This window comes from Coffea eugenioides, chromosome 4 (genome assembly GCF_003713205.1).
Source record: "Coffea eugenioides isolate CCC68of chromosome 4, Ceug_1.0, whole genome shotgun sequence".
In the NCBI taxonomy this organism is placed as follows: domain Eukaryota; kingdom Viridiplantae; phylum Streptophyta; class Magnoliopsida; order Gentianales; family Rubiaceae; genus Coffea; species Coffea eugenioides.
In genome coordinates, this window is record NC_040038.1 from 37,627,157 (window position 1) to 37,636,323 (window position 9,167).

The 9,167-nt window shown below is 36.6% G+C and overlaps 1 pseudogene; it reads left to right on the plus strand.

The window, feature by feature from the left end:
* The first annotated feature begins 7,649 nt into the window (after positions 1 to 7,649).
* Positions 7,650 to 8,115, plus strand: LOC113767437 (annotated as a pseudogene).
* The last annotated feature ends 1,052 nt before the right edge of the window (positions 8,116 to 9,167 follow it).

Sequence of the window (9,167 nt, forward strand, 5' to 3'; positions counted from 1 at the left end):
TCTCACCCTGAGCGCTAACCATCTGTTTAAGCTCGTCCACCTCAGCCTGTAAATCCCGATTAAGATCCACTAACTGACGACGCTCGTCGTCCAAAGCAAGCACGAGGTGGTTCGGGTAGGCAAAGGTCACCCTACATGAACATCGGGGATATCTGTCAGATGGGGAATAGCGTACTCGAGCTCCCCCACCTAGCGCTCGGTAGTAGATAGGTCTACGAGGCACTACATGACCATTCGCATGGCCATTCCCGTTAGCTGCTGGAACTCCATTTCCGTTTTACATCCCTGCAAAATAATAGCACCTTTCGGGTTAGAAATTAAATCACTATCCAGTCCGGATGTCGTTTATGCATGCCTAATCCAATCACTAGTATGCCCCAAATACCCCTTAAGGTATAACTAAATTATCCGGTCTCAGATCTTAAGGGTAGAGTATCTAATATATCTCCCATATAGATCTCTAACCTAGCGCTAACCCAGCGCTCTGATACCAACTATGACGCCCCCACTTCTCCCTAAGGTGAACCAAAGGGTATCCGCGGGACGCTTGCCCAACTCTAGCCAGGACTCAAGCAATTTACGTTCAACCTTATAACGGTACTAGACATCACACCCAGATAATATAAATGCAATTAGTGCGGAAGCGTTCAAGTTTAACAATATTTAACAATTACCAAATCCATATAACGGGTTTTCAAATACATCCCAAAATATACAATAACCAAATTGTCTAGTCAAAAGACTTGGAACCCTATTACAAAAGTCCACAAAAACTCAAAAGGGAAAATTTCCTCCGAGCTCAAACCTGTTAAGGAAAACAAATCTACAGGGTGAGCAAAATGCTCGTGAAGCCAAGAACACACATGCAAGCACATTATTCAAGTAACAATCCCAGATTGACAAGTCGAGCAATAATATATCCAATGATTAACAATTTACGAGATAAATAACCATAAACAATTCAAGGATACTGGAGCTCTCAGGAGCTATGTTCCACTTGCACGATCAATAACCTCCACGAGTTGACACTCTGTCACTCGGGTAGGTTTGGTCCGTAGAATTCCACTTAACCTGTCCCCTTTCACCTTACATACCCCTGTTTCGGGCCAACGTGTCATTTGTTTAAGGCGATACTACTCGAGTATGCCAAGCAAGATCTCTTACTAGATCAAGTTTTTCAATTTTTTTCCCATGGTTTACCAAGGAGCCCGACCAGGCCCATGCCGGCTCGAGTCCAAGGTTCGCCAATGAAATGTGGGCGTCCCCTAAGCATGTTCGAGTGTCGAGGAGATTCACTCCAACGACGTATGCAGCCATAGCATATTATTTCAAGTCAAGTAAGCAAGTAACATGTGCAAGCAATTTAGACATTCGAGTATTTCAAGTGCGAGTCACTTATTTCAAGCGAGAACGGGTGCGATAAAGTACACTCCCGTCTCGAATTTTAAAATCTCAAGTATCAATAACAAGTAAACATGTATCTGGTTCACAGGAGTTCAAATAACACACACTTGACACTCACCAAGAAAACAAGAGGAAACGGCACTCGAAATTCAAGCGTCCACCGTGGGATCCTCTTGAAGTTCCTCTTGTGTGCCTGAGCAATTAATAAGGATTTATCACTCAAAACCCCCAATTATTACAAAGATTGTACTTAATGCACAATCTAAGAAAGTTTCAAAGAAAACGAATCCCAACCACTCGTAAATCGGGGTACAAAGATGGGATTTTAAAGCACAAAAGCAATTGAGGTTTCATCTTGGAAATCAAGTTTAATACGTTCAAGTAACATCAAAGGAATAAGGAGAATTCAAAAATCTCCATTTCCGACATTTCCTTAAGATTCGGAAATTTCAGTTTTGGTACGAGATTTTTGAAAAATCGTATCTCATTCTTTACAAGTCCAAAATTGGAAAACTCGGTACCGTTGGAAACCTCTTCCAAAATACTAAAAGTTCCTAGAATACACTCCTCTAAGATTCCAAATGAAAAACATTCAAAAATGAGCTCAAAGTCGCTGTTTTGGTTCATAAGGCAGATTTAAGTTGGTTTTTGGCCAACTTTAAAAATTCGGTAAAATTCACTTGATAGGAACTAGCCTTTGAAATTTGCAGCACTAGTAGTGTTATAATCCAAGTTTATACCAAAATAAGCGGAACAAGAAACGGAGTTTTGAGTACCAAGATATGCTAGCTCAAAGTTACCCAAATTTTCTTGTTAAACAAGGGTTTTCCAAAATCAAGTCTTGAACTTTGGAAATTTATTTGAGCCATGAAACGGTCTCGGAAAAACACCAAAATTAGTAGTATAATACCACCATATAAGAGTTGTCCCTCTACCAAATTTCATGGAAAAATACCTTCGGGAAGGTAGTCAACCAAACATCCAAAATTTCGAAAAATCCTAAGGCAGAACTGCCTTGAGCTTTTTGTTTTCCATTCCAAACATTTGACCAGGGAAAATCCTTCAAACATGGTTCATTTGTGTAGGAAAAGCCTAAGGAACATTCATGGTACATTTGGTAAGTGTTTTAACTCCAAGAAATTCAATTGGCAAGTCCACACCAAGTCTAGCATCAATTTTGTCCAACATTTAGGGTTCTCAAGAACAGGGCATGTTTCGTATTTTGATCACAAATCACTCAATTCAACTCGGAAATAAGCATGGTTGGTGGAGTTAGAAAATACATTCATAAAACTATAATTTCACAGAAGAAAGCGTTCTGAAATTCAGCACCCAACTAGCTCAAATTCGAGCCTCAAGTTGTAGCTTCTGAACTTCGTTCCAGGAAAACAGAGAAACAGAACAGACATCTTTAAATCGTTGGTACGGACTAGTCGGGTGGAATTATGGGTTGTATTTTATATCGTTGGAAATCTGGGAATGTCTAGTTTCAAACGCCACTGACAGTACTTGATTTCGATGTCGGAGCACAGAGTTATGGATGAAACAAGAAGGCTGTCTGAGCATTACGGGAAAAATTTTCCTGGTTTACTAGCTTTGCAAGATTAATCCATTTGACCAACCAACCTCAATATTTTTTGATGAAACTTTATACACCATCTATACAACATATAAACATCATATACAAGCCATCAAAACCTCAGAATTTCACAAAAAGAGGCACGATCAAAATAGGGGCAGAATTGAAAACTTTTTAACCATGCAATCCTTGAAGTTTATACTAGCTAGGCACCATTAATCTACCAATTTGAGCACTAAACCAACATTAAATCCATCATCAAACATCACATCAGCCATCAATCCAAGAGTGGGAGTTCATAGAGCCCACCTTCAAAATTTTTCAACAATAACAAGCCACCCACATGAATAACTAAGCTCATAAGTGTAAATCAACTTCTATAAACCAAGTTTCTAGGTTTAGATCATCACTTACTCTAGTTGATGTCCAAGGCAGTGATTTTCGGTCCTTTTTGCTCCAGAAAAACCGTGAATGTTAGCTCCTTTTTGCAGCTTAATAAGGTCTCCAAGTGTAGAGCTAAGTGTGTGTGAAATTTGGTGTGAGTTGGATGAAGATTGGTGAAGTTTTGTGAAGAAAATTTGAAGAACAATGGTGTTCTTTTCCCTTGAGTTGGCCGGCCAAAGAGAGGTGAGGAGAGAGTATTTTGATCAAATTTAGCTTCCTAAGGAAGATTCATTTGTGTGGCCCATATTTGTGCAAAAGTCAACTCTCTAATAGTGCGCGTACGCGCGCGTTTTGTGCTCGATCCCTTTCGAGTTTATTTCACTAGTACACTAAACCTCTAATACCCTTATATTCATATAAATTTTATTCACTCTTAATTGTCCCAAAATAATGGGTTAAAGTCTCTCAATTAATCGCGCGCGTGAAAACGCGTATTTCCAATTTAGGCGCGATAGAGTGAAACTTTCGAGAAATTCTTATAACGATCGTACCACTAACTATCACTTGAGTACCTAAACCTAAAATTACCTATTTTAGAACCATTGTACATGTCTCTAATTTTTCGAGCTTATTGTACTCCCAATTGGCTAAAATTTTCAAATACGATTTCACTATTTTCCATTAATCGAGCTTCCAAATATTAATTTTTGAAACGAGTCACTTTAAAACTATAATGAAGGCATAATTCCATGTATTTAAGACTAATAAGGCTAGAAAATAATAATTGGAGAAAATATTCAAATAAATAATTAAATAAGCGAAAATAGGAGTCGAAAAAAAAAAATTTTACGAGTCCTCACAGATTGAGGTTTGAAGATGAAGAAGATGCTGCTCACATGTGACAAGGGGTTTCATCTCTTCAACTTTTTAACTCTTGTATTTGAATCTTATGTTTAGTTATAATACAAGTATGATCTTCTATTTCATGTTTTTTATGTTTAGTTAAAGTTTATGTTTAGAGTTATGGATGAACTTTCTATATCTTCTTTGTGATGTTTACTTGGTTAATTGATGATATTATCTTGAGTAAGTTATTTATCACTTTTGCTTTTCTAATCATAATTAACCGGCCATTAATTGTGATAATTTTAAGGAGTTAAGTTTGTAATGAGAATTGGGATTTAACACTAGTTCAAAGAAGTGATAAACCAAGAGAGTTCACTCACGAGAATAGAGGTGCACCTTTGTGGCTTAAGTGACTTGTTTCATGTAATTTCATAGAAGAAATGAACTTGTAGTTAACTTCATAACCACGAGAGTAGGTATGGTTTAGCCACAAGTATAGTTGTTTCACTACGAGAGTAGGTTTCACATACATTAGAAAATTACGCCATAACTACCCAAGATGATAACATTCACTTAACTAGTAATCTCATTTACAAGAGTAGTAAAGAATTCCATATCTCTAGAAGCTTTCTAGTGTTATTTTCATTACTTTTATGTTTATGGTAGTCTAGATAATAAAGGAGTTCGAAAAACACCGGTAATTGAAAATCTTCCCTGTGGGATCGATCCATAATACCCTATACTCGTTCTCAACTTGTATACTTGTGAAAAATTGCGTGTGGGGTATTTAGGATGATATAAATGTAAAATTTGATTGTGGATGAGCTAATTGTATATATATACCCCACACACGTCAATAAACTAAGACAAATGAACAACTTGATGTTTCAATAAGAGATACAAATTAAGATGAAATGAATTAATAGTTGGATAGAACTTACGAAATAGAAAGTTATATAACCAAAAACTCCACAGAGGGCATAGTGGATTGTAGTGAGAATTTAAACCTCTTAATATTTTGCTTATTATATGTGTTGGTGATTTGCATTTAATTAGAGAAGGGTCTCCATTTAAACAAATAAAATGAAGAGAAGTCTTCAGTTATCTACAACAAATAAGAATACGAACAATGAGGTAAACTTGATCAAGAATTGGATTAAAGAAAAATTAAATAAGTACCTCATGCAGCCTTTACCCCAAATTGTAATTAAACTATATGTGATCAAATTATATGAAAAGGCCACAATCCAAGAAATGTAAAGAAAAGAAGAATACAATATAATTTATATCTTTATTCAAAATTTTTATTGGTAAGTATAAGCATAAAGAGAAGAACCAAGATTGGAGATTAATAATTTAAAAAAGTTTACTCTAAGAGGCAAGCAAAGTTCATTTTCCAGACTGCTGATCTACTTTTATATGAGTAATACTTATATAACTAGACTCGCAATATAACCATATTCAACTAGTTCTACTAAAAGAAGTATTATGCAAATTTTTTCACAGAGGGCAAATACTAGTAAAAACGCAATCAAGGCTACCTAATTTAATTTTGGTTTCAATAATTCTAATATTATGCAAATGACAATTGGTAGTTAACTTTTATTTTCATTATATTTTATTGGGCCATTTAGACGCTTATGTTCCAAGCTGTGATATTTACAGGAGATAGATAGAACTCTTAACTCCAAGTCCTCCACCACCTTTCAACTGTACCTCTTTGTTTTGGATTCTCATAGACATCTGACTATTATTGTTTTTAATTTGAGTATTAGATCCATGCAATAGTTGAGCAACAACACCACCTTCATGCATATTACTTAGCATATTGAAAACTTCCTATTTGAGGACTCCTCTGTATTTTCAAGGTAGGGAAATCTTCATGACCAAACCGTCACATCTTTTATCTTTTGTTGGATATCCCTTTTATACGCAATCCTTATGGTACCTTATTGAACAACAATACTGTGTGTCTATTTAACAATAGGTTCTTGGCTGCTGGTAGTAGCATTCTTTCCATTATCACTAATAGTTTGAGTTTCTATAATTTTATTTTACTCTAAATCATCCATTTTTTTAGGAACCCATTTAGGAGTGATCATTGGCTTTGATGTTATATCCTTCTCTGAAATGCCCAAATTTGTTACATAGGTAACCTTTTTGAATAAAATTTTGAGAGCATTGAACCCCATTTTCAGTGATAAAAGAAATCTTCTCAGTTAGGCATCATCAACCCTCAACTCAACATAAACTCTAGCATAAGAGCAACTATATAGCTATCATTTTATCATTACATAATAGTTTATTCACATAGCTGATGAGTTTACTAAGCCATTTATATGTATAACTCTAGTTCGAGGCCTCAAAGTCTTATCTAAACAAGAACTAACTGAAACTCATCCTTGGATTAATTCAAAAGTCCATGGTTTCAAGAACATGTGACTACTCTAAATACTATATCTCATATCTTCCAATGCATAATTAAATATAAAAACTCTGCTATTCAACATCATACAATTCATATGCCCTAAATGCTTCCATTTTTGTTCATAAAAGGCTGCATAACTTGGAAGGGATGGGTTTGAGAAATCAAACAATGGCACTTTTTGATTTGCTAATTCTATCAGCAATACCCTCTTAGACTAAAAAAAACAAGATCCTTCTGGAGGCGCATAGGTCGGATCCATACCTTCATGATAACATTCTTAGATTTAACAACCTTAGCATAAGACAAATTGTCAAAATTATTTACCTTCTACAAACCAGGGCTTAGAGAGTCAAAAGTGAGACCAGTTAAATCATCAATAGACCTCCATTTAGGCCATCTGGTAAAGAAATGAGTAGTTGCAACTTAGAATCATCATAATCAATTATGGATTTTATGCACAAAGACCATTTGAAATTGAGTCAGGAAGAACAAGGGACCCTATTATTCATCACAATTTGTGGAATCTACTTAACTAGTGAGCAAGTCCTCTGGAGACACAAGAACTTTTAGATGTAATATAGTAGTTCTTTTGAGAGTAAACCCCTCTATTGCACCTCTCCAAATTGCAACACAAATAGAGGATAGAAGTTCTATAAAAATAAGGCCAGAGAACAAAAGCGAAAAAAATAAAGATCTAAAATCTACCAAAAAATTATAAGAAAAGTAATAGAGAAGAGGAGAAGCAAAAGAGAAGAAGCAAAGTAGTTACATGATAAATTTGATTGATTTGAAATAAGCAAGAATGGATAACACACTGGAATCAGCCGTCTTGTGTTCTGTGGCACCCATGCCTAGGCCATGAAGATGATGAGCGGCCTTGGTTTTTTTTTTCAATGGTCTGAGCAATTGCAAGCTCGGGATAATTACTTATCCTGGCTCGGAAATCGCCGCCACTTCTTCAGCTTATTAGCTTTGGTTAATTTCAGTTTTCCTCAACCAGGGGCAGACATGGCATCTTTAGCGACAGTTGAAGCTTGTGATACAAATGCAGCACTTCTAGCTAGTGGTGACATGCGGGTACTGCAACCCGTTTTCCAGATTTATGGTCAGTGTCGAGCATTCTCAGGCCCCATCTTCGAGGACAACGTGCTGGCTCTTGAAACTAAAGGTGAAGGCAAAGTCCTTATAATAGATGGTGGAGGAAACATGAGGCGGAGGAAACTTGAGACAGCTAGCCCAAAATATGGGTTGGGCTGGAATTGTAGTCAATGGTTGCATTCAAGACATGGATGAGATCAATTCCTGCAATGTTGGAATTAGAGCCTTGGCATCCCACCCCCAGAAATCTAACAAAAAGGGAATTGGTGAAAAGCATGTCCCGGTTTTTGTTGTAGGAACCTTGATCCGCAATGGGGAATGGCTGTATGCAAATAGTGATGGCATCCTTGTATCAAAAACTGAGCTTTCTGTTTGACCGAAGCCTGTGGTGCTGGAATTAGTTGCTAAGGAAGATTTTGATTCATGAAATGTAATAAGAGCATTTGTACCATGAACATTGACATTATTGAATTGATGATGAATTATTTGAAAAAGAAAAGAATGGATAACACATATTATAAAAAAAATAAGTACAAAGAGTTCTTATTTATTCTCTTTTGAAGTTTATAAAATAGAATCTTAGTAAATGAAATAGGAATTATCCAAAAAGAAGTAGATAACACATTTTATCAATATCTTTCATTGGTTATTTCCTAAATGATCAAATACTAGTCATTGCTCAATTATGAAATCAATTTTTAGAAATTTAAAACAACACACTAATGAAAAATTGTAAAAAATTAGGAAAAGAGGTAGAGTGGTTTAACAAGAAAATTTGTCCGGGTATTTAAAATAAGAGGAGAGGAAAAAAAGCATATTACTTGATAAGATTTTTTTTTTTAAAGAAAAGAGTTATTTTATTGCCCGTAACACAAACTTACAAACTGAGCATAGGCCAGTCATGCAGACAGCCCTTTAAGAAGCCAAAGAGAAGGAAAACCTAATGTGTTCAACCTGACTGCCCCTCTAGCTAGCCGTGGCAGGGTACTTGGTTGGTCATAAACCCTAACCGGGTCATGTGGGTTCAAGAGACCTACATTAGCTAGTATGTCTGCCACTGTGTTTGCTTCTCTATACCAATGAGAGAATTGCCCGGGATCTTCAGCCAACTGCCATATTTGGGTTACCTCTCTACGAATCTGCCACGGACATTGGAACTGTCGTTGTAATATGCCTACCAACGCCAACGAATCAGACTGTACTCGAACCTGTGCATAGCCTTTTTGACCACAGAGTCGGAGGCCCGTTAACAATGCCAAGGCCTCAATGCGCAAACTTGTAGTGACCCCCAGGCAAACTGAATACCCTACCAATACTTGACCATCTGAAGCCCAGAGTACACCACCCTCGCTACTTGCACCCAGGTTGCCCTTAGAGCACCCCGTCTGTATTAAATGTCACTATCCCCGCACCTGCTGCCTGCCACCG